Source organism: Hyperolius riggenbachi, chromosome 4 (genome assembly GCF_040937935.1).
Source record: "Hyperolius riggenbachi isolate aHypRig1 chromosome 4, aHypRig1.pri, whole genome shotgun sequence".
Classification (NCBI taxonomy): Eukaryota; Metazoa; Chordata; class Amphibia; order Anura; family Hyperoliidae; genus Hyperolius; species Hyperolius riggenbachi.
In genome coordinates, this window is record NC_090649.1 from 305810028 (window position 1) to 305837518 (window position 27491).

The window sequence follows — 27491 nt, forward strand, 5'->3', positions numbered from 1 at the left end:
TTCATGAAGACTCTCGACAGTGCGGTATTCAGTCGGTATGAATGCGGTGTTCTTTCGGTGTATTTACTGAAAGTTGTATTCATGAACCTGAAAGTGGTTGTTTCTGTGCGCTAAATACCGAGCTAAATATCCCCTGCACTTGCAAATTTAAATTAAAAGGGCATAATTTAATTTAAGCGTGCGGTAAGCGTGCGGTAACACTTCATGAATCGAGGCCAATAAGGTGGATAATTCAGCAGTGGGGTCCCATATTTCTTACCTCTTAGATTCACTTTACATTACAAGGTCTTATAATGTAGTTGTCACATCACAAAACATATGAATAAGAATACTGACAACACAGAGATACTTTACAATGATTGTAAGTACCTGTGGATAAGCTAAAATCATTTTTTTTGCATTGAGACAGTATAATTCCTACCTAGTGTCTCCCCCCCTCCCTTCGTGTGTAAGCCTTTGGCAGAGTCCTCCCCTCCCTAGTGTATGCTACATGATCAGGTGCTCCTATCCTATGACGGCCTCATGCTTGTATTTCTGGACCTACCTATCAAGCCCAAAATCACATGATCATGTATCTTGTACCCAGGGCCGGCCCTAGACTTTTTTGCCTTTTAGCGTCCGTGGGTGCGGGGGGGCCGGCCGCCGAGCCGGAGGGGTAGTGGGCAGGTCGGGGGTATTGGGCATAGCGGTGGGGAGGGGGGTCGGACCCCCCCCTCCCTCTCCTGGGTCCCCCGATCTGCGCTCCCCTCCAGCCTGTAATTAGGAAGCCGCTGCCAGATCGTAAGAGGCACGGGCGGGGAGGACTCACCTTATCCGCGTTCCATCGTGCGCTCCACTGACGTCACTTCCTGCATCGCCGTCCACTTACAATACAGTGGGCGGCGATGCAGGAACTGACGTCAGTGGAGCGCTCGCTGGAACGCGGAAAAGGTGAGTCCTCCCCGCCCGTACCTCTTACGATCTGGCAGCGGCTTCCTAACTACAGGCTGGAGGGAAGCGCAGATTGGGGGACCCAGGCGAGGGAGGGGGGGTCCGACCCTTTTCTCCTTGCGGACTCAAAGCGCCAGAGCAGCAGCCACTAGGGCGCGCTCTATTGGCAGTAGCAGTGTAAGGGAGACTTGCCAAAGGTCTCCTACTGAATTAGTGCTGGCTTACTGAACAGGCAGAGCCGAGATTCGAACCCTGGTCTCCTGTGGCAGAGGCAGAGCCCTTAGCCATTACACCATCAGCCAACTGCTCAGTTGCTGTAAGTAAAACTGAAAGGACAAACTGATGTGCAAGGTAATGTCCATGTTTGCCAGGGGTGCTGCTTGGCCCAAGCATACCAAGCAGCCATTTGGGGCCTCACCCACAGCAGGGGCCTCCCATATTTGTGATTTGTATGGCCGCCACGGCCTACCTGTCACTCCCACACAGACCACAGGTCAGCAGCAACATGAAAAGAAGGAAGAGCAGTGAGCAGTACAGTGACAGTAGAGTACCCTTCAGTTGCAGAATTGAGGTCATTGCTTACTTCCTGCTTTTGAAGTGTGACGCATAGTTATTGTACACTGCTCTCCTCTCTTTGGGTCCCCACTGACCTGCAGGCCTGTGAGTGTTGTAGATGGGGAGGCAGCAGGTAGCTACAGTATATACTACCACTAATACCAATGCCCTATATGGTGGAGACACCTTTGGCTACCTATACTGGGGGTGGCTACCAGTACTGGTGGGGGGCACCTTGGCTACATGTACTGGGGGTCACCTTTAGCTACCCTGGCTGGCAGTTATGCTGTAATGATGCTGGCATCGCTGTCTGGCATGCTGTGCAGTGCTGGTATGCTTGGCTTTGCTGGCTCCAGGCAGTCTATGGTGGTGGACCAGCGTGCTGGGGTCCCAGGGTGCACAAGAGCAGTGGAGAGAATGTTGGGGGACACTGAAGATGCAGCGACATGCACAGAAGATGAGGAGTGAGGTGTGCTGTGTTCAGGGGGCGAAGGTACAGATGCACTTAGTATGGCTGGGGATCACATTGGGCCGGGCAGCCAGTGAGGAAGGAGTAAGGCTCACTCCTCTCTCAGTGACTGTCCACCCCCCTGTACTCCATACTGCTTGTTTTCAGTGGGCGCTGCAGTAGCCATGGGAACATGGGATGCCACAATGTTCAGGGTATTGCCACTGTTCAGTGCACGGTGGACACCCCAGTACTCCCTGTTCAGGGCACTTGTGAGGAGGTCTGTGGCACTTGCCAGGGATCTATTGCCTTAGCAAAGTGCATGTGTCCGAGGCATGCAGAAATTATGGTGATCCACAGTTTCCAGGCATGCAGAAATTATGTAAGGATTATGACAGGTACCAGGGGGGATCCAGAGTTCCCAGGTAGCCTTGGGAACAGGAGACACCGCAATAATTAGGACACTCGCGGTTCAGGGCACTTGTGAGGAGGTCCGCGGCACTTGCCTCAAATCTATTCCCCTAGCAACGCGGATGGTTCTCAGGCATGCAAAAATTATGTAAGGATTGTGATGATTACCTGGGGATCCAGAGTTTCTAGGCATGCAGAAATGGTGTCAGGATTAGAACAGGTGCTAAGGGATCCACAGTTCCCTGCCAAGGAGACATTATCTAAGGATTATGACAGGTGCCTGGGGATCCACAGTTCCCAGGCATGCAGAAATGATGTGGGGATTATGACAGGTGCCTGGGGATCCACAGTTCCCAGGCATGCAGAAATGATGTTGGGATTATGACAGGTGCCTGGGGATCCACAGTTCCCAGGCATGCAGAAATGATGTGGGGATTATGACAGAGACCAGGGCATCCACAGTTCCCTGGTAAGAAGACATTATGTAAGGATTATGACAGGTGCCTGGGAATCCCGAGTTGCCAGCTACCAGAAATAATTTGCGGATTATGACAAGTATCTCCACTTTGGCAAGAATAGCTTTATGTAGTGATGAGTTATTTTTAGTGACAAATGACTTTTCTCTATAGGTACAGGCACAGAAAGTGATCCAATGCCCCACTTAAATAAAAAAATGTTTTAACGTTTGTGCTAGAGTTCTCCTTTACAGAAAGCACAATGTGGCAACCAGTCCACGTGGCATCGTCCCCTGAAGACTAAACTAATTGGCAGCTTTAACCTATGCTATTGAGTGATTCAGGTGATTCAGTCTCTTCTTAGCGGTGGACTAATTTGCCACCCACTGATGTTTGTGGGAGAAAGAAAGAGCACTCGAGATTGAAGCATTTACTAATTACTGACCCTGCTCCTTTTATAGAGTATCACGTTTAAGAAATAATAAGGAAGCTCTGCCAGAAAAAGATGTAAAACGAATGGGGGGAAAAAATACACGTTCACGTTGAAGGTCACTGGCTATTATTGAAAAGGCCATAGTCTGTTATAATTCCCTGCCATTAACGTGAATGCTTATTATTGCCGCTCTGCATGAGTGTTACAGCACTACTGTTATCCTACATTATCACCCGCTGTCACATTTGCTCATTTGAGAATAATGTCGCTGGGCTTTGATAACCCTGAACTGGCAAGGCTGTATGTGGTACCTGGTTTTATAGAGGCACGCTGGCATTAGCTGTAAACCCTCGTGGATTTATCAGGCTGCTGCTGATGAGAGGAAAGCAGAGGAGAATTAGGCTGAGCTCCCTGCACGAGGATGCACAGTCTGAGAGTACATGTGACTGCTAGAACATCCTCTTCCAGACGCCGCACATGGCTGCAGATTACCAGGAAAAAAAACTGTTATGCTCCTTCTTCATGCTCGCAAATAATGCATTTTGTGGTTCTCGTTTTTATTACATTTGTTGAGCTTTCGGTAATATTTGAATGGATTCTTTTATCCTTCTGGATTTATATATGAAGTAAAAAGGACAGCAGAATCAATTTTATCCTAAAGGGAACTCACAACATATTGTGCAATCAGAGCAGGGGTTTGCTGCCTACTTGTGTGGTGGTCTATGCCAGATGCTGACCCATTATTGAGGGCTCTCCATAATTGCAAATAACTGCCAGGTACCCACTAAACAATCATTACATTTAATTTTGGGCTGAAAAGACAATTCTACTTTGTGCTGAGAAACAAACAAGGTCTCTCCAGGTCAGCACAGTGGCGTAGTGGATAGCACTATCTTCACCGGATTTGTATGTTCTCCCTTCTCTGGGTTTCCTCCGGGCCTTCTGGTTTCCTCACACATCCCAAAAACACACATAAATTGGCTCTAGACTACAATGAACATATAACTATAATAGGGATTAGATGAGTTCCTCTGAGGGACAGTTAGTGACAAGACTAAACACATATACTCTGTAAAGCGCTGCGGAACATGTCAGTGCTATATAAATACAAAATAATAATATATGGTAATGATTTTAACAAGAACTATTTCAGCTTTTTACCATGCTTTTATGTGCATTGTCAAACATCAGCCTCGGCAAATAACTCCAAACAGAAAATGCTACTGTCAGCCTGATAAAATGAGTGCAAAGAGAGGGAAGCAATCCTTCTCTGCATAGCTAACTACTCATACAAGAAGAAATTATGTATTCTAAAAAGTGCACCACACAGTGCACTACTGCCAAGTTTGCAAAGCAGTGACATTTGAACTTCCTGTCATTTTACAAATTCACATCTGTATGCACATTAAAATGGATAGATCATTTTTTACTACACTTAATTTTTTAGCAAGATGTGCATGTGGGTTTTCATCCCACTCTTATCCTTAAAGGACATCCGAGGTGCCATGTGACATGATGAGATAGACCTGTATGTACAGTGCCAAGTACATAAATAACTATACTGTGTTCATTTTTTTCTTTGTCCATCTGAAAGAGTTACAAATCAGATATGCAAGTGAGAGTTTCTGTCTGGGTTGGGACCGGGTCTGACTATAACGTAACCCTCACTGATAAGGAATTGCAGCCACAAAACCCTTTTGCTGGCAGTAAATGGCTTCTGAGAGCATGAAAGAGATGAAGTGGGTCAATAGTTCATAGATTTTAGCTCTGGCATACTTCAATGAATGTGTCATTGAGAAGAAGCCATGAAACACTAAAAACTTAAAAAGTAGGTTTAACTATAAAATAAAACTGTGGGATAACTAAAAAAAAAAGTCATTTTTAGAAGGAGAATGATAGATACAGTTGTTTATTTAATTAGTTTATTTTCACTTTAGATGTTCTTTAAAGCAAGCATATGAGTTCAAAAGCAGTACAAATTAAACATACAGTATTACCCGAAGCAGCACATAATATGTGCACACGCCGCAAGTGTCATGCATGAGAGTTCCCGACTCCTCTTCCTCTTTGCAGTGTTCAACAAGCTGAATGTCAAACATGAAAAAAAACCAATGAGTGCGCCCAACAGGGGGTGTGGGAGGGCCGATGATTCTGAACGGTGCTATGGACACACAGGATGTGTGGGGAAGAAATGGAGCACACAGGCTTGTTAACATTAGTCAAACTCAGCTGCTTTGTGACCTAGATATGTGGACATATCATCGCCGAGGCCCTCCTAAATGGGTCTCCAGTTTGCATCATAGTTTGACTTCTTCTACACTTGCAATAGTCTTCTAATGCGTAACCCATTCCCCGCTGTACTGATCAGGCCATGTTGTTTACCTGTTTTGAGTTTTCAATTTTTTATTTAACTTTGGGGCGATTTAAAAATGGTCCCACTCAGTCAGAGTGGAGACAGAAAAAGACTTCTCATATGCCATCTGATGGTTTGATTTAAAGCAGATTTCTAGGATTTTCTATATAATAACTCCCCTCCCCCCCCCCCCCCCCCCACACACACACACACACACTACCACAATCCTGCACCACCCACTATCTAGATGTAGAGATTTACAGTTGTTCACAAACCTACCACCAGTCCATGGGTAAGTATCTGCCTTTCTCACTTCACATTTACTTTAAGAAAATTTCAACTGAACCAATTAAATCAGTCTGCCAAATATGCCTATGACCAATTTTAGGGACATGAGGATTGAAAGCACAACTTACAGGGATGTTAAATAGAGGAGATTGGTGAGCCAAATCAATCAAACGCACTTCCTCCCAACAACTGACCATAATTGCAGATGCATACCATTTGGGTTAAGTTAGTCTATGTTCACCTACCCAATGACAAGTATGGCTACATCAACTACAAGTATCTCCACACTTCTCCCATAACAAGTTTTGCTCAATCCCTCTTTCCATCCCATTATATATACTGTCGGATCTATTCCTCTATATTCCAAGCAAAGTGAAAGTTAATATTTGTAACCATTTCTAAACAAGTTTCTGTTCAAGTGTGGGAAATCTGTTAGAGCAGAGGGGAAAACTATGACTATAATTCTGCTTTAATAAACAACAGAAATGTCAATGAACGTGTCAGGATAATGGGATCTGAATTATGCAAAGAAAAAAACATCTCCCCTTAAGTAGTCCTGGTTCCATGGATAATAAAAAAAGCAGACCTTTCCTCTGTCCATCACCTCAGCCTGTAAAACCATGGAATGTTGATCTGGAACCAGTTACTAATATTTCAACATTGTATACCAGAATAGATGTGAATCATGTTAATATTTCACAAGACCGAGACAATGTCAGGACTCGAGTAACACATAACTAGGTCAATGGATAACTCATACAAATGGGGTAAAACATTAGCATTTATCTTCGCGAAAACTTATTTCTGTATTTGGTCAGGAAAGATGAAGAACACATTTTATTTTGGCATTTATATCTCCCAACATTTATAAAGCGCTAGTAGCTTCACCGATGACCAACTGCCCTATGCCCTAGAATATAGTTCAAGAAATCATTGATATTCACTGTGTAATTCATTCATGTTTGATCCATGTGATAGGGTAATAGGTGTGTGTGTGTGTGTGTGTGTGTGTGTGTGTGTGTGTGTGTGTGTGTGTGTGTGTGTGTGTGTGTGTGTGTGTGTGTGTGTGTGTGTGTGTGTGTGTGTGTGTGTGTGTGTGTGTGTGTGTGTGTGTGTGTGTGTGCGCACAGATGGAGATACAGCTTGCTTGGCAGTTGGAAGCATGCATTATTTCTCACAATGCAATGAGGTTTACAGCCAGGAAACGGTCAGTGCCATGGCACCGACATTACACTGTTTGAGGGGTTTCACCACAATATCAGCTATACAGACATCCCTGTTTATGTATTCCAGAAAAGTTAAAGTGGGAATTTCAAAGTGTGAAAAATGGTCCACATTGACACACCCCTATCCCACCTCAAGCTCCACCCATACCACACCCCTCCCAAGCCAAACCTTAATCTTCATGCCCTTTACAACGATGCTAAAATGGTTTATGCAGAGTTTCTATCTGCAGTAATATTAGAAACCAGCTTTCATCCCTGATGGGTACCATGCTACAGCTAACTAATGTGAGCAAACACTAAAATTTTACAGTAGACTGAGTGACAGCTGTCATTTACAGAGCCTGAGTGACCATTTCCATTTACAGTGACATAGTAAATTTGGAACAAGAGAAAACACCATCTGGTAGCTATTTACAATGCTCAAAAAAGATATTCACACCCTCCAACAGCTATTTATAACTCACTGTATACCCACCACTGGCAGTTTACACTCCCCACAAGCCAAACTTAATTAACATTAAACAACACGAATCAGAGTAACAATTCACCCTCACCTATGTGTACTTATAACCGTACAACTGAGGAGAGTAATTGAAATAACATGGCAGTGTCTGAACTGAGAAAGAAGCAGGACTGAGAAGAACCAGCCTCACTCATTGATTGTATACATGTAGTCCTTGGTTAACTAACGAGATAGGGACTGTCGGCTCGTTCTTAACCTGAATCTGTCCTTAAGTCGGGACAGCCACCTTTGCCCCTGTTTTTAATGCAGAGTAAGCGCAGGGGAAGGTAGATAGAGGACATCTCACCTGTTCCACGGCGGTAGAAGGTCCCATCGTGCTGCCCGGAAGCTGCGCGGCCCATCTCTTCGTCCACTGTCCCGTCCCCCCCCCCCCCCCCCGGCGGCTTCACATGCGTCGCATAATGACGCATTAGGAGGCGCCGCCACTAGGGGGCTTTTCCTGATTGCGTCATTATGCGATGCATAAAAAGCCGCCGGGGAACAGTGGACGGATAGAGATGACCGGCCGCGCAGCTTCCGGGCAGCACGATGGGACCTTCTACCGCCGTGGAACAGGTGAGATGTCCTCTATCTACCTTCTGCTGCGCCTACTCTGCATTAAAAACGGCAGCAGAAGAGGTAGTTCCCAGCGGCGTGACGGCATTGCAGTGAGTCGGCGGGCATTCGTATCGGCGGGTCGTTCGTAAGTCGGGCGTTCGTAAACCGGGGACACATTTTCATTAATTGGTCAGTTGTAATCATTCAACAATTCTGGAAAAAAGAACCCACTTTAACTCTGCTTACATAAAGTACACCTATCCTGTTACTCCTAAAGGTGGCCACACACCATACAATTTTTAAAATATCTGTTCAATTCAAGAACTGCAATCACTTTTTCTGACTAATTGTAACATTTCAAAAATATAACCAATGTACCACACACGTATGTTCAATTTTTCCCCAATTATGATCAAAATGATTGGAAACTCTGATAAAATTGCTAGGGTGTGTATATTATTAAATTGACAATCTAACACACACCATACAATCTTTAGAAAAATTTAAGAAAAATTTCCAGCAATCCGGATTGATGAAAATCGAAAAAAGAAGAAACGAGAAATTCGATCAGATTTTTCAGTCGAATTACAAAAAAGCTTTCGATTTTTTTGGGGAGATCTGATCATATTTATCGAATTGCCATAAAATCAGATCATTTTATTGTATCGTGTGTCGCCACCTTTACACTGACCTTAAAGGACAACTATCAAAGTTAACTAAAATTGTAAATGCCACATATGTTTCCAGTAATTACTAGCAAATAGCAATACAAATACTTTTTTTTATCTTTTCATGTTTTTGGGAAGAAAGTTACATTACTATGGAGGACTGTGTTCAGCACATCCAGCATACAGAAACAATGTTCACTGGCTGTAATACTGTGAGTAAAATGTGTTCGGAATGATAGAAAGCAGAAACATAGCTTCAAATGTGTGTAAATAATCATCAGCTGCAGCTCTGTGTGCCTGGTCCTGTGTGTCTCTCTTTCTGCCTTGCAGTGTAAAGTAAACAGTTTACAGACAGGGAGATCTCATTCTGAATGGGGGGGAGGGCATTCAAGTAAGGAAAAAGTACAGGTCCTTCTTTTCAGATCCTTCTCTGTATCTAACTATCCCTCAGCTGTTCTCAAATGATCTATGAGAAAGCAGGCAGGGTGGAAACAAACAGTAAATGATTCCTCTGTGAATAGTTTTTTCTTTGGTGATTCTTGTTTTTTCTTTGGTGATTCTTGTAAGGGCCAAGAACACCTAGGTTAGAAGTAGGGAGAGACCGGGAGCCCAATGGTGCAGTATCATCAGGTATATGCATTTTTTCACACAGGCTGTGATGAGAGACCTCTAAAAAGCTTTCTAGTGTTACTGGCTAAAATCTCTATATGTTTGTGGGGTTTACAGAAGAACAGTTTCTTTGATAGTTGGTCTTTAAGTTTTAACTTACTTAAGATATCCATGTCCACTCTTATTTGTGAACTAGTGTTGGGTTCAACTACAGACACAGAACATTTATATTGCGCTTTTCTCCTGGCAGACTCAAAGCGCCAGAGCTGCAGCCACTAGGACACGCTCTATGGGCAGTAGCAGTGTTAGGGAGTCTTGCCCAAGGTCTCCTACTGCATAGGTGCTGGCTTACTGAACAGGCAGAGCCGAGATTCGAACTCAGCAGAATATTTTAGTGAACTAGAAAATCCAGGAGATCAAATGGAAATTAAATCAGACCAGTTTACTGCAAACTTTGCTTTTAATCAGCATTGCAATTAAAGAGTTGTTTTGTGAAAATTCCCCAAACCCTAGTGGTTAGTTCCATGTTCCAAAGGTGGGCTCATAAAACAAAAACTCTAGGCTACCTGATGCAGGGGGCTGAGCGAATCAGGTAGCCGCAAAAATTGCCACTCCCCGCTGCTCCTGTGGGCCACACTGGCCCACTTTCACTTTTGTTACCTCCGGGTCACGACGTTGGAATGAGTGACTGTCTCTCATTCTCAGCGTGCAGGGAGGTGGGGAGCGGCCAGGGAGAGAGAGAGAGCTGCTCTGGAAACCCTGCAGCAACACCCCTGCCGGGCGTTTTAAACAGGGAATCCCTCTCCTCGATGTTTACCTCCGAGACAGGGACAAATATAATCTTGGGGACCATAGTGCGGCGGTGGGGGGGGGGGGGGGGGCAGAGAGTGGCAGTGTGGGGACACAGAGGCATATCATGAGGCAGAGAACATGCCTCTGTATCCCATCTGCCCCCCATGAACCACCTCGAGTTCTCTTTAAAGGCAAAACCAATCAAGTAGGTTTTAAACCTTTCAAATGTGCTTATCATACAACCAGAACCTGAGCAATAGTAGTGTATGCATGTTTAATAAGCAAACAATGGTTAATAGTAAAAAGAAAAAAAAACATGTGCTGCAGTGCTGTCTAACCTTAACCTCTGTTTTCCCAATGCCTACCCTTAACCATCCACCTGTTGCCTAGTACTAAACTTTCTTTACCCAATGCCTAGCTTAAACCACCCCAACCTGATGCCTAAACCTAACTTGCCAGAGTGGTGTCTAACAGTTAACATCCCGCAGAGGCCTAACCCTAAACTCACTAACCACCTCCTATATTCACTGTCCTAACCATTCCCTGGTGAACATTCTAGGTGGGGAAATCAACATTTATGGCTGTGATGCTGATGCTGGCTTTGCCTTATTTCTTTTTCAGATTACCAGCATGGCAATTGCTAAGACTGATCCTAGCTACTGTTTACTGTTGGTTGAAGGATGCTGTGACCTTGCCTTGGAGCATCATTTTTCTCACAGGAGGACCCAGTGAGGATAAAGGAGGCCATTTATATTCCATATAGACTGTAAGCTCAAATGGACAAGGCTCTCCCATCTAGTGTATTTTATTACAGCTGTATAATGTGGGTACATATTTTCTACATCAGTTTGCAATTAATTAGCCAGTCTAGTTGTTTGTGTATTAGCTGCATCCCATTATTGTTTATGAAACTATACTGTATATACTTACTACGTACCTTCTATTATTGTATGGCCATGGATGGTGGCAGTATATAAATACAATACAGTAACAATCTGATCTTCTCTCTAGGCGTAAATCATTTTGTGACCATTAGAGCCACAGATGAGGGTATCATCCACAAATGTGGTCCACAAAAAAAGCCAGTTGCAAGAATACAAGGTGAATAAGTCCAGTCTCATTGAGCTCAAGTCCATAATTAGAGAAGAAAGTCATGTATGGTCATACAAAGCAGTGCTGACCTCTCAAGATTTCTTACAGGGAATATGAGGGGAGGATGGTCTTTCTGAAATACTTAAGTCGTGGAAGTCGTAGTGTCTGGCCAAGGTGAGGTAATTCTTAGATCACATCACACCTTGCCTCCTTTGCTCTTTTGCATGTTTGTATACTCACTATTTCTTGCTTCTTTTATTAATATTATTTAGTATTTATATAGCTCTGACATCTACCGCAGCTCTTTACAGAGTACAAAGTTAGGTCAGTAAATGTCCCCCAGAAGAGCTTACAATCTAATCCTACTATAGTGCAATGTCCATTGTCGTCTAGGGTCAGTGTGGTGGGGAAGCCAATTAACTTATCTGTATTTTTTGGGGATGTGGGAGCAAACCAAAGAGCCTAGAGAAAATCCACGCAGACACGATGAGAGCATACAAACTATGCAGATAGACGACACTAGTTCTTTCTTCCACATCTAAATGCTACTGAAAGCAAAAATAGCTAATAAGATAGAGAAATACAGATGGAGAAGAAAAGACGTCAGCAAAAAAAGAGAAGAGATTTTTTTTTCCCTTTAATTGACGATGCTAAAAGTCCTTCTCATGAAATAAGAGGAAAGCCAACAGACAGCAGGGCCCTGTATGCCCAGGGCAGCCATCAGGGGGGGACAATTTACACTGTAGTGAGGGGCCCAGGCAGGGCCGGCCCGTCACTTTTTGCCGCCTGAGGCAAATGTGGCAGAGCTGCTAATTACGCCCCCCCCCCCCCCCCCCCGCCGCGTTCCATCGTGCGCTCCATTGACGTCACTTCCTGCATCGCCGTCCACTTACAATACAGTGGGCGGCGATGCAGGAAGTGACGTCAGTGGAGCGCTCGCTGGAACGTGGAAAAGGTGAGTCCTCCCCGCCCGTGCCTCTTACCATCTGGCAGCAGCTTACTAATTACAGGCTGGAGGGGAGCGCAGATCGGGGGACCCAGGCGAGGGAGGGGGGGGTCCAACCCCTCTCCCCACCGCTAGGCACAATACCCCCGACCTGCCCGCTACCCCTCCGGCTCGGCGGCCGGCCCCCCCGGACGGGTGCCGCCCTTTGAAGTTTGCGGCCTGAGGCAAATGTTTCACCCCGCCTCATGAGCGGGCCGGCCCTGGGCCCAGGGCTTCTGGGGATCCTGCCTCCCCCCTTCCCCCAAAGCACTGAAAGGGCTGTATGTGCTGGCTGCAGGCCTGTGGCTCACTAACCAGCACACCGCGTTCCAGCACTGAGAGAAGAGTTACATCCACGCCCGTTTCTAGGGCCGTGCGGCCCGTGCCGCCGCCCGGGGCGCTGTTGGGAACTGTTGGGAGGTGGGCGCTGAAATGGAGGGGGGAGCCAGAGCCGCGGGGAGGGCAGCCCGACCTCTCCCTCCCTCTCCTGGGCCGCCCTCCGTGCTCCCCCCTCAGATGCAGAGCGCAGCAGCAGCCAGGGAGGGAGTGCTGTATACAACATACCTCCCTGCGTTCCAAGCGCTCCTCTCTGCCTATACGATGATACACACGCTGGTTCCTGTTTAGCCGGAACCAGTGTGTGTATCATCGTATAGGCAGAGAGGAAGAGACCGGCGGCGAGAGAGCAGCGCTTGGAAAGCAGGGAGGTATGTTGTATTCAGCGCTCCCTCCCTGGCTGCTGCTGCGCTCTGCATCTGAGGGGGGAGCACGGAGGGCGGCCCAGGAGAGGGAGGGAGAGGGAGGGCTGCCCTCCCCGCGGCTCCGGCACACCGGCTCCCCCCTCCATTATGGGGGACAGCTACCTATCTAACCTACCCTGGGGGGCACCTACCTAATCTAACCTACACTGCGGGGCACCTACCTAATCTAACCTACACTGGGGGACAGCTACCTAATCTAACCTACGCTGGGGGGCAGCTACCTATCTAACCTATACTGGGGGGCACCTACCTAATCTAACCTACACTGGGGGGCACCTACCTAATCTAACCTACACTGGGGGGCACCTACCTAATCTAACCTACACTGGGGGGCACCTACCTAATCTAACCTACACTGGGGGGCACCTACCTAATCTAACCTACCCTGGGGGGCACCTACCTAATCTAACCTATACTGGGGGGCAGCTACCTAATCTAACCTACGCTGGGGGGCACCTACCTAATCTAACCTACGCTGGGGGGCAGCTACCTAATCTAACCTATGCTGGGGGGCAGCTACCTATCTAACCTATACTGGGGGGCACCTACCTAATCTAACCTACACTGGGGGGCACCTACCTAATCTAACCTACCCTGGGGGCACCTACCTAATCTAATTTATACTGGGGGGCAGCTACCTAATCTAACCTACGCTGGGGGGCACCTACCTATCTAACCTACACTGGGGGACACCTACCTAATCTAACCTACGCTGGGGGGCAGCTACCTAATCTAACCTACGCTGGGGGGCACCTACCTAATCTAACCTACGCTGGGGGGCAGCTACCTATCTAACCTATACTGGGGGGCACCTACCTAATCTAACCTACACTGGGGGGCACCTACGTAATCTAACCTACCCTGGGGGGCACCTACCTAATCTGACCTATACTGGGGGACAGCTACCTAATCTAACCTACGCTGGGGGGCAGCTACCTATCTAACCTATACTGGGGGGCACCTACCTAATCTAACCTACACTGGGGGTCACCTACTTAATCTAACCTACGCTGGGGGGCAGCTACCTAATCTAACCTATACTGGGGGGCAGCTACCTAATCTAACCTATACTGGGGGGCAGCTACCTAATCTAACCTATACTGGGGGGCACCTACCTAATCTAACCTATACTGGGGGGCAGCTACCCATCTAACCTATACTGGGGGGCACCTACCTATCTAACCTATGCTGGGGGTAACTATTCTGGCTACCTATATTAGAGGCACCCACCTAGCTAACCTGTACTGGGGCACCTACCTATCTAACTTATACTGGGGGCACCTGCCTATCTAACCTATACTGGGGGCAACTATACTGGCTACCTATACTGGAGGCACCTACCTGGCTAACCTATAGCGGGGGCAACTATACTGGCTCACCTATGCCTGGCTACCTATAATGGGGTACCTATTCTTGGCTACCTATACTGGGGGGACCTATACTAAGTGCAACTAGACCTGGCTAACCTATACTGCGGGCACCCATACCTTGCTTGGGGGGGAGGCGCAATTTTTCCACACTCGCCCTGGGTGCATTTTAGCCTAGAAACTGCACTGGTTACATCAGTGCTTGAACGTTGGGAGCAGATGAGTGAGCCTGCTATAGCGGACTTTCTATACTGGGGCACCACCTATATCTGGCTACAGGCTACCTATACTGGGCCACCACCTAAACCTGGCTACCTATACTGGGGATGGAATCACCTATACTTGGCTACTTATACTGGGGCGCCTATAGCTTGCTACCTATACTGGGGGCACCTGAATCTGGCTAACCTGTACTGGTGCACCACCCATACCAGGATACCTATACTGGGGCACCAGCTATACCAGGCTACCTATACTGGGGGCATCTACACCAGGCAACCTATACTGGGGCACCACTGATATCTGGCTACTTATGCTGGGGGAACCTATACCTGGCAACCTATACTGGGGGAACCTATACCTGGCTAGGGAAGGGGGATGAGCTGAGACAGAAAGGGACAAGAGGTAACACAGGGGGATAAAAGAGGCAGAGGGGGAACAGAGGTGGAAAAAAGAGGCACAGGGAGAAAAGAGATGAGATGGGAACATGAGGTCACACAGAGGGACACAAAAGAGGCACAAACTGAGGTGAGACAGAGGGGGACAAAAGAGGCACAGGAAGAAAAGAGGGGGACAAAAAATAACGGATAAATGATAAGAACGGACCTACAAGTCCCTATCTCATTTGTTAATCGGGCCTACCTGTATTTTGCTAGTATTTGGCTCCACCCACAACATGTCATGTTCACGCACACTTTTTGCTGCATCACGCTGTGCATTTATTCTTCAGTGTCGGAGCCATGCACATTTTTTTTGCTTTAGAGCACTTCACGCACGGACACATGGGTGGGTTGGCTAGTGGGCGGGCACAGCAACCAGGGGGGCCCAGGCCTGATGATGTGTGAAGGGCCCCGAAATTTCTGATGGCAGCCCTGTGTATGCCTACAGGTGAGAGAAAATGGAATGTCAGAGGATGCATCATTGATGAAATACTTCATAAAAATTCAGTTACATTTTAAAGCTAAAATTCACTTGCATGCACAGTTTTAGCCTCAATCATTTTTTTAAATGAGTTTTATATAAATTCTCCTGACACCAAGTCATTCTTTAAACCAAGTTTCAGTTTAGGAAGTTTAATCATTGGAGCAATGATTAATTCCTTTTTTTTTATTTTAGCAAGACCTTGAAATGATTCGGCAAAGACATTTGCTACGGTGGAGCTATACATCTCTGGATGTGAATGATAAGGGCTTACGTTAGCACTTGACTCACGCTTTCATCCACTGTGCACTATCTTTACATTACTCTCTGGAAGGAATCCAGTCTCCGATAAATGACGTTAACAGAATTGTGGCTGGGTGCCAGAGGCAGATTTTAATGTTATGAGAACCAGTGCAGTAGGACAGTAAACTAACACAGGCAATTCAATGAGTACAAGTTCAAGGTGTCTTGGTGACACATTTGTCTGCAGAAAATTCATTATGAAGGTGAAAGCTCACAAGAGCAAAAAAAAAAATTTAAAATTTCTGTAACTTATAAGTCAGTTCATCGTATATAATAATATCCCTGTGTATCTGCATCCCATGGCCCTGTGTCCGTGCAGAAAACCATCTGCGCATGTGCATGCAGTTCAGCTAACTCTAACAGTTCTGCACATGTCCCTGTGGTTGCTAGGGCAACAGGGACACAATGCGCAGAGCTGGGGACATGATGCGCATTGATTTAAAAATAATAAGAAGGAGGACAGGGCCAGGGGAGGCGTGTGCGTACACGGCGTCCACAGACATGCGCGCACACGTTCGCACTCAGTGCGGGTTTTTTCAAGGAGAGCCGGTGCGGGCGGTCGCGGCCATAGCCTACTGCCCATTTTTAAACGAGCCTTATATGCCTATTGTCATTATAATAAATGTTTTATGACTTGGAGCTTAAAGAGGAACTCCAGTGAAAATAATGTAGTAAAAACAGTGCTTCATTTTTTACCATAATTATGTATAAATGATTTAGTCAGTGTTTGCTCATTGTAAAATCTTTCCTCTCCGAGATTCACATTCTGACATGTATTACATGGTGACATTGTTATTGTGGGCAGGTTATGTAGCTGCTCCTAGCTGTTTTGGCTGTTAGAGACAGCTGTAAACCGCTAATTCCTGTCTGTGAACATTGTTACATTGTGGCAGTTTGCCCAGAGTACCGCGGTACTCAGAGCCTCTTGTGGGAGGGGTTTCAGCACAAAATCAGTCATACAGCGCCCCCTGATGGTCTGTTTGTGAAAATCATTATATTTCTCATGTAAAAGGGGGTATCAGCTACTGATTGGGATAAAGTTCAATTCTAGGTTGGAGTTTCTCTTTAACTGCCTTTTTTCTAAGGGTTGATTCAATAAGCCTGTAAAGATGTCATGCTTAGAAACCCACAACAATTTTACCAGTACTTATGGCAGAGCAGCATGTTGTGCAAATAGAACACCCCACAGCACATGAGTAACGTACATGCTGCTAATGTAGTGTTCATTATTTGTGCAGCGTGTTACCATAGCAACGCAGGTTAGCTAGGTATTAGGGGTAGCGCTAATTGTGCAAGAGGCACCAACCTACTGGTGTGTGTTACGCTAAAATTGCCATGTGTGATCTGTAAACATAATTTACTGACTTGAATTAACCCCCTAGTCATTTACTAGAGATGATAGAACTAAAGATGCATTTTTTACAATCTTTAACCATTTTTGTTAAATGCTATTACTGTAGGGATTTCTGTAGCTGCTCGATTTCAGACAAACATTCCTGCACAACCAAAATAAGTTATTTTTGAATTAGAATAACTGAGACCCATGAGTTCAACCAGCCAGTCAGAGGCTAATAGAACCGGTCATAATATATATATATATATATATATATATTCCCTTTCGTTACAGTGTAAGAGTTGTGACAATGCTATTTAGAAGAGGCTTGCAGTCATTCATCTATGCCCAGTGTCCTTCCTGAGTGGCCATATGCTGTAACCATTTTTAACTTATTTTATGTACAAGCGGTTTAAAATGTAAAATACTGTATATGAGAATCTGTTATTCTTCTACAATTCTAGTTTTTGATTCTTGTGGTAACATTTTCACAGTTTTCTCCACAGAAACCCCAAACAGAAAGAGACGGAAACATATTAATCTAAGCATAAGCACATACAAAGCCAGCGGGTATGTGCCTAGTCTAGTGCAGTGAGCAGTGCAAAGATCTACATAGGGGAGACCGACCACCCCTCAGAAAATGCAGAGCCCAATATAGTAAGGCTAAGTCTATAAGTCAGGATTCAGGCATTTCTACACCCTAAATAAGAAATGAACAGAATTATACCCTATATTCTTCATTATTCCAATGAAGGTGGAAACGCTGCAGTGAGAAAATCCTCATACGGTGGCACCGCTTCAGCGCTTTGCTGATCGCTGGCATTCAGTGGAGAATTCAGTGTATGGGAAAGTGGAACATAGGGAACATGGTTACAGCTCCTGAGTCCGATCTCTTTGGACAACATTCATTGTCCGTGTCTACACACCCTTTGTTGCATAGCTTAGATATCATTGCATTCTCCTTGTATATTTCTTTTGCACTCTGAAAATCATTGTTGCCAACTTGCATGCGTAGATAGGTCTAAACTGAATGAAACAATTTTCCACTTTTTAAAGATAATGGTGTTTGCCATTCCATAATATAAACATTTGCTTAGTGTGTAGATTTCATTTTCACTCTGAAAAGACTGATAACATTATGGAATAAAAAAGTAAGTCAGACATGAAACAAGTTCTCTACTTTCTATCTTTAAAATAATTTTATATATTCGCTAATTAATATGGATTTACCGAGGTCCACACTAGAGGCCTGGAGTGCCTAGCAGTTGTTACCTCTGTTTTGGTGGGCAGATGACAGACCTGTTTGTCAAGGCATAGTAGTGCTACTTTGTGTACTACTAGTGTAGCTTAGAAAAAAGGGTTCCCTGACCACAGAAAGCCATAGCATGTGCTGCAGAAGCAAAACAGTAAAAAAGGGCGCATGTGGCTAGGGGACTAAGGCCCCGCTCACACTGCACACGTTTCCAGCCGCGTTTTGGGAACGCCTGCAGGAGACCGACACGCACGACATCAGACAGTGCATAGAGTGCACTGTCTGATGTTCACACTGCATGCGTTCCGGACCAGTGCGGTCCAGGAACACATGCTGCACGCATTTTTTTACAGAAACGCATGGCTGACCCATTCACTTGAGTAAATGGGATCAGCCACGCAACGCATACAAACGCGGATGGCGTGCGTTCGTATGAGTTGCATTCCAAACGCACGGCCATCCACGTTTGTAATGTGAACAGGGCCTAATTGGGTGCTGCCATAGCCACCAATACAAAATATTGGGTGTCGGAGTGGAAATTTTGCTGTACATCGGGCACCGTGGGCACCCGATTGCCAATATTTTGAGGCACCCAAGATTTTTAGGGGTTTTTTTTGCCGCAGATGCAATGTGATGATCGCATCACACCGCGGCTAGTGTGTGTGTGGGGGGGGGGGTTCCCCGATAGGTAGGTAGTGTGTGCGGGGGGGGGGTGAGTTTATGTTTAGACTGTAGGTAGGTAGTGTGTTCGGGGGAGGAGGATTTTGGTATTAGGGAGGTAGTTTGTGCAGGGGGGGGAGGGGGGGGAGTTAAGGTCAGGCATTGGGTGGGATGTTTTTTGTGAGAGTAGGGTTAGGTTTGGCCGTAGTAATAAATCGGTATTTAATATTGATATTTTACTATCGGCATTACTGGGCGCCCAAATTTACAGGCACTTATTTGCCGTACGCCTGCAGAAGTGCTGCACAACCCACTAGGGCCAAGGGGCCATCAGCGGAGTGGATCCCCGGGAAACAAATAGTAAGGAATGTTCCAGACAGGGAACCTGCTTCCATAATAGCAAACTGAGTAACCACTCAAGGCCCTGAGCTCCTTAGGGCTTTTCATGTTAGGGGCTGCAGGAATCACAATAATTTTCTTACTAGTACAATACTAAAATCAGGGGTCAAGTCCTGCGTGAACGCGGGTGGACGACTTCCACCTACTTTTTTCCGGAGAGTGGACGTCGTCCACCCTAGCATGGAGACAGTGGAAGGTAGGCAGCGCAGTGGGGGAGTAGTGGGCACAGCGGTGGGGAAGGGGGGGGGGCGTCTCCCCCCCTTCCCTCACCTTAGGGCTCCCCCTCCCTTGCTCTCCCCTCCAGAACTAAACATTTGCGGCGACTAGTAGTGGGCATCAGTGAGCGAGGACTTACCTCCTCCTCGTTCCAAGCGTCGGGAGAAGTTCTGCGTGCCGCTGCTCTGGTTTAGACCAGACCAGACAAGCGCCAATGCCGAGCTTCAACTCCCGCCGGAAGGAGGAGGAAGTAAGTCCCCGCCCTCTGGCAGCCTCTGCAAATGTTTAGTTCTGGAGGGGAGAGCGAGGGAGGGAGAGACCCAAGGTGAGGGAAGGGGGGGAGATGTCCCCCGTTCCCCACCGCTGAGCCCACTACTCCCCCTCCACTGCGCTGCCTACCTCCTTCTGGGGACACCTGGCTACATATACTGGGGGCACCTATAGACCTGGCTGCATATATTGGTGACAGCTATACACCTGGCTATACTGGAGGCAGCTATACACCTGGCTATACTGGGGACACCTATACACCTGGCTATACTGGGGACACCTATAGACCTGGCTACATATTCTGGGGACACCTATAGATCTGGCTAACTATTCTGTGGACATTTTACACCTGGCTACCTATTCTGGGGACAACTATACACTTGGCTACTTATACTGGGGACACCTATAGATCTGGCTAGCTATACTGGGCTATTTTGGGGGAACTGCTGTCAGATCTGTATTTTTGGGGAACCGCTGCTGCCAGATTATGTGTATTTTTGGTGAAATGCTGTCAGATTACATCTGTTTTTGGAGGATGCACGACGGCAGAACTCAAACTACCCCGGTAGACCTTTTACACCACTGCTAAAGTCATGTATATCTGGCCCCACCCATGAACACGCCCACATTCTGCTGTGTGACTACGTCCCTTTTTCAGCACACAGGGTTTTGGGGTGAGTCCACTCACCTCTTTTCTCAGGACTAAACCCCTGACTAAAATGTAAGAGGGACCAAATTTGCTTTGTCCAGGGTCCCATTTTACCTAAAACCATCCTTACAGGCGGTTAATACAGAGAGGTGAAATTCCCTAGTTCCAAGTAGAGATGGTCAATGAGATGCTAAAATTACAGCTTCTGCGTAAATTTAAGGCAAATTGTATAAAGCTTGGAAGCGGGCCAATCAATATGGTCAGGAAGTACCTTTGTAACACCTCTATAATGCTTTAACTGTAAAGAAATCCTCCAGACACCAATCAAGTTCTTTTTAAGAAATATTTGTATTAAATGATATGGATAAAAAAAAAGTTTAGTGACAAAACATTCATAAACTTCTTATCTTCAGCCTGTTAGGATCAGGGCTAGTTCAGGAACCATATAAGTAATTCAGTTTATTAGCATTTACTTGCCAGAATTTTCCATACACAGCACTCTGCTATTTGTCACTTCTTCACTGCTGTCTTTTTAAAGTGGATCTGAATTCTTGCATAGGACAGAAGGGAAAGTAGAGAAATGTCTGGTGGTTACCTAGCAACATCCAGGATGAGACAAATATGTTGAATTGATAATTGTGAATGATCACTTAATGTATAAGAAGCACCGCTGTATTCTCTGTATTTTGTCTGCCAGCTGTTGTCACACAATCTCTTCAGACACTGCACTGCAGTCTTCACTCCTTTTCTGTAATCCTGTCACTTGTTGCTCTGTGTCACTCTTGTATGCATTGCTGTCCTGTTGTCTCTGTGTCACTGTAATGTCTCTGCTGTTTTCTGTTATCTCTCTCTGTTACAGGTACATTTTAATATCCTTGTCTTTCTTTCTTATTGCTTACTGTTTCTCTTCTGGCTTATCTCTCCAGTATTGCTGCTCTTTACTGGCCTGTAGCTGTGAGTGGTCTCTCTCCTCTCATGTAATGTCTGCAGCTCTTTTTCTCTTCCTTAGTTCAGTTTCCGGTAAGTGCTTACTTGTCTGTGCCTCTGCCTTGCTCAGACCGTCTCACCAATGGCTGGTCTCTTCCCGTGTCTCTACTCTATTTCCTCACAAATCAAGCGTATTTCTTGCTGCAGTACAGTATAGTATCGTGACACACTTTATTTCTTGCTGCCTCATCACCTCAGTCTCCATGGCTACTTGACTCCTCCCCCTCACTAGCCTTCAACTGTAAAACTCAACTGTTACTTCCTCCCTGCACATGCCCAGCTTCTCTCTCTTCTTTCCTGCTCATGGGCTCCACCTGACAGCACCTGCAGGTTCCCTTTACAGCAGCACTTTCACAAAAAGTAAATGCATCTGTAACCCTTGGTGTGTGTGTCTGTTGCAATGACACACACACAGGGTTACACCTTAAAGTGGCCAAATTTCTAGTAGCATACAAATGGAATTAAATTTGCTTGCATAATTTGGGATTATTAGCATTTCTTTGACCACCTGTAGTTATGAGTCTTTCCAGAGGCATCTCACCTGCTAAGTGTGAGAAAACGCGGAAAAGCCACCGCGTGTGTTCAGAACAAGGCGGCTGATTCCGCGTCCAACGCGGCGGTTTGCACGCGTAGGCCTACATCTACCATTATGGCTGAACGCGGAGAAACTGTCGCATGCCCTGATAGCAGTGCGGCTGGTTCCGCGTCCAGCACGGCGGGTGGTACACAACACAAGGCTGGTGTGGCTGGGACTGATAGTCCACACAGGTTCAGAAGGACGCACACGCGCGCTGAGAGGCAGAACTTTTATGACAGCCAGAAGGGAGTCAGCTGACCAAGCCGGTCAGCTGACAATTCAACCAGTTCCCATTGGTCCAGCACTTAGGGGAGGCGCTGGAGAGCGCTGTCCTATATATACTGGGTGCTGGTCATTCACTGGTTGTCTGCCGTTGCGATCACTACGTAGAAGCACTCAGACCTTTTGTTAGATTCTGTGTTACTAGTTGTTATATTCAGACTAGTTCCAGGGTGTTGATGATCAAGGACCTCACACCCAGATTAGGGACTTGTATTACCATTCTGTTATACTTCAGACTAGTTCCAGGGTGTTGATGATCACGGACCTCACACCCAGACTAGGGAATTGTATTATCATTCTGTTATACTTCAGACTAGTTCCAGGGTGTTGATGATCACGGAGCTCACACCAAGACTAGGCATTGTTTATTATCTGTTATGACCTTCTGCTTTCCTGACCACTCTTCTGATTACTGATTAGGTACTTCACTATATCTGATATTCTGTTGCCAAACTCTGCATGTTTTAGGATTACTGAATCTGTCTCCTGTCTTTGTACTTATCTGTCCGTGTGTTGCCGACCTGGCTTGCCCGACCTCGAGAGCTATCTCCCTACCTTAGAGATAGTTCACAGATCATTAGTGACACTCTCCTATTGGTGTCACTAATGCTCTGGTCCTTCCATCTCCTGGCCTGGCTCCTCCCTTCGGGAGATTCTCAGGTTACTGAAAGGCACTTGTTCTCTTTTGCAGTATAGCCTACTGCTCTGATACCTGTTCTCCAGGTATTGCTCTCAAAGTATTTACTGTTGCACCTAAACACTCATATCTCTCCGGTGTCCAGAGGTTAGTGATATATCTGATTATCGGTGATACTGCAGATCATCAATAATCGAGTATATATATGTATTCTTGGTGATATTGCAGATCACCAATAATCAGACCCTCTCTGTGTTACACCGATCGTTACACTAAGTTAGAAAAAAAAAAAGTTAGAACTCTTTACTTAAGAAAAACAGGCATCAATCATACACCACCATCAGGAAATGCAGCTTACTTAGAACAGAGGGAAACACACAGAGAATACAGGAAATAACAATCCCATCAAGATATTAATCGCATTTGCACACAGTGATATCTTGTGGTTGTTTTACTTATACTGCAATTTAGGTAATCTTGTTGATACTTCCAACAATAGGGCCCGTTCAGACCTCACGCATTTCCAGCCGCGTTTTGGAAACGCGTGCAGGAGGCCGACACGCACGACATCGGACAGTGCATAGAGTGCACTGTCTGATGTTCACACTGCATGCGTTCCGGACCTGTGCGGTCCGGGAATGCATGCTGCACGCAGATTTAGCAAAAACGTGCGGCTGTCCCATTCACTTTTCAGTGATGGGATCAGCCACGCAACGCATACAAACGCGTTGCGGTCCGCATGCGTGGCCGTCCGCGTTTTGCAGTCTGAACGGGCCCTTAGATCTACTTTCCTAGCCTGGCTACAAATATTTATATAAAAATATTTTTGTTTTTAATTTAAACACCTAAATGTTTTCATTTATTCCTTAAAGAAACTTCCTGGTTGAAAACCACAGGCTGTTGGGAGGATTCCTTCTCTGCCTGTATATCCTCTGCACGTGAAGTACAAACTCCTATTCAACTCTTGCTTAACAAGTAAAAGAGTTGTGTGTGGTTGGTTACTGGTCACTAGTCAGCAGCACCACACTTAATACCAATCTGAGCTGCTGGAAAGAGACCCTTCCAGGTTGCAGTGGGGGAAGAATGGAGACCAAGTATAGGTTTTCTCTGAGTTCTCACTGGATCAGTCTGCAATTGTATACAAATGGAAGACATGCAATGTGTCTCCTTACTCCACTTGGTTTTATTGTATTATGAGTCCACTTGAAATATGTACAAACACATTATGGTTTACAGTTATTGTGCGGACAGGTGATGGTGGGTGCAGGGGATCAGAGAGTCAGTTAGTGGTAACCTGGGGCTTCTTTCAGTCCCCTGTAGTCCGTCCGTTCCCTTGATGTCCATTCGGTCTCCTCCGTTCTCTTGCTGTCAGCCCTGGTAGCCGCTGATTACTGCATATGTGTGACCCCGGTCGGGTGCCTCCTCGATCATGCTCCTGCGGCCGGGAGCATTCTGCCCAGCGTAGTTAAGGCTTGTAACAACACAGGCACAGAACACTCCCAATCCATGGAATCACAACCAAGGAGATGCAGTTGTACCCATCTGGCTTAGTTGGGGACTTTACCGGGACTGACTGCGGTAGAATGGAAGAAACCGGATGAACACTGAAGCTGACAACCTACAGGGGGTTGGAAGAAGTCCCCAGTAAAGTTAAAATCCTTTACCCCCACTCGTCTCAGGTACACTGAAATTCTTCTGAACAAACAGTTACCAGCGTCGTGCAGTCATGTGACAAGCAGTGCAGGGAAAGAAGAGGTTAACCTGACAGGTCCACGTTAAATTACTCTGAAAGAATACATTACAAGGCAGATAAAACCAAACATCTGTTACATCTGGATAACCCTTGCCCAAACAGGAACCAATAGAAAAGTGAAGAGTCTCCAGTAATCGTTTGGGTAGCTGCATTTATTTTTAACCTGTGTACTTTCAGTTTTATTCTTTTCTTATATGGACAAAACCTGCTCCATAACTGTTTATAGGAAACCAATTATAATGGAGTTAAAACATTGAGTATTCTTCCAAACATGACAAAATGTATTAATATAATTTTGGGCAAGACATTTTCTTGCATGTCTTCAGCTCATGTTATATTTTAAATAGAGACCAGATGTTTTTTTTTGGTTGTCAAAATGTAATAACGTAATTTGGCCTAGTGTCCACCACTGCTACATCCCACCCACATAAGCAAGTTATTACATAGCCCTTAATTCTAGCCAGGAATAGTTTGAAATGTAATCAGTGTTCTGGTTGCAGGAAACAGGTCTTCCTCCAGCAGGATACATGGGATGGACACTGGAGACAGCGGGTCCCGCAGAACAGCCAGTTTTCAAGAAAAGAAACAAATGACTGCTCAAAAAAAGTGATAAATTGTGTGCCCAATTTAGAATGTCATCTGCTTCCTTGCAGCAAATGCTCTGAATACTTTTTCTACCTAGATCAGTTTTACCATTATGGGTCTAATGAACATGGTTTACTAGCCTAGAGAATAATTTAAAAATAGAAACATTTTAAGGCTTTATTTTTTATGAGGCTTTATAACACAAATATATCGAATGGAGGGGTGGATAATGAGCTTTTTTTTATGTATATTAACATTCTCAGTTATGTATTCATGTTACGGTATATCTAACAAAAAGCAGTGGGCTAGGGATGAAAAAGTCTTGTAGAGTACCGAATCAAAACTTAAATGGACTTTTTTTGTTTTTCTTTTTGTTTTGCTTCTTTCAGTTTCCAATAATTTTCTTTCTATGCCATACATTGATATTTAAATGTGTTTTGGGTGGTCAGAAGCAAGGGCAGGGCCAGATTTACCATAAGGCACTGTAGGCTTGTGCCTACAGGCGCCTGATGATGGAAAGGCGGCTCACTCCCCTCTATGAGTGCCTCCCTCTCTTACCTATGCAGAGACTCGAATGGAGCGAAAATGAGAGGCTACTCACCCTACTCTTAGCATTTCGATGATGAGATCTACCTTCTACTGGGGGCACCTCTAGCTACCTAATACTTTGGGTCACTTCTAGCTAATTAGTACTGAGGCTACCTCTTGTCTACCTAATACTAGATGGCACCTGTAGCTTCCTATGCCAGTCAAGGGAGTAAGGGAGGTGCAGTTAGGTGGGGGTTTGGTGGGTGAAGTCGAGGGTGCCATGACATCTGTGCCTATAGGCTCATGTGATGTAAATCCGGGCCTGAGAGGTGGGGAAATGTGAAATACCACTTTCTGCTGATTTTTGGGAAGCAACAATCAAGAAATAATGATTTTCCCTAAAATTGCAAAAAAAAAAACAAAAAACAAACAAACAAACATTGTAAGGCTTAGTCACACACATTAATCTGATCTGCAACGACCACCCCGAGTGGACAGTGCAGTATCAATTCGAATGATCTGTGTCGGCAGAGGCGTAGCTAAGGAGCTATGGGCTCCGATGCAAATTTTATAGTCTATGCAGAGGAGGAGACCAGCGGCAAGTGAGCGGCGATTGGAACGCAGGCAGGTGAGTTGCTGTCTGTATACAGTGCTTCCCTGTGCTAACTCTGCAGTCGGAGGGGGGAGCACGGAGGGCGGCCCGGGAGAGGAAGGGAGGGAGAGGTCGGGCTGCCCTCCGCGCGGCTGACTCCCCCCCCTCCCCCCTGCGGCTGACTCCCCCATTCATTAGGGGGGGAGGCACCTACCTACCTAACCTATACTAGGGGGCAGTTACCTATCTAACCTATACTGGGGGGCGCCTACCTATCCAACCTATACTGGAGGGCACCTACCTAATCTAACCTATCCTGGGGGGCAGCTACCTATCTAACCTATACTGGGGGCAGCTACCTAATCTAACCTATACTGGGGGCAGCTACCTAATCTAACCTATACTTGGGGGCAGCTACCTATCTAACCTATACTGGGGGGACCTACTTATCTAACCTGTAGCTTATCTAACCTAGCGTATACTGGTGGCAACTATACTGGTTACCTATATTGGAGGCACCTACCTAACTAACCATACTGGGGGCACCTACCTATCTAACCTATGCTGGGGCAAGTATTCTGGCTACCTATACTAGAGGCACCCACCTAGCTAACCTGTATTGGGGGCACCTACCTATCTAACCTATACCAGGGGCACCTGCCCATCTAGCCTATACTGAGGGCAATTAAATCGGCTACCTATACTGGAGACACCTACCTGGCTAACCTATTCTGGGGGCAACTATACTGGGGGACCTATGCCTGGCTACCTATACTGGGGGGACCTATAGCTGGCCACCTATACTGGGGTACCTATGCCTGGCTACCTATACTGGAGGGACCTATAACTGGTTACCTATACTGGGGTACCTATGCCTGGCTACCTATACTGGAGG

The 27491-nt window shown here is 45.9% G+C and overlaps 1 long non-coding RNA gene across 1 annotated transcript in view; it reads right to left on the bottom strand.

The window, feature by feature from the left end:
* The window catches only part of LOC137570771 (uncharacterized), a 133974-nt gene extending 118445 nt beyond the window's left edge, over nucleotides 1–15529 (bottom strand). Inside the window, exon 1 of the long non-coding RNA XR_011031175.1 lies at nucleotides 15295–15529. This is a non-coding gene — a long non-coding RNA (uncharacterized lncRNA). The remainder of the gene's footprint in view (nucleotides 1–15294) is intronic.
* Nucleotides 15530–27491: the final 11962 nt, after the last annotated feature.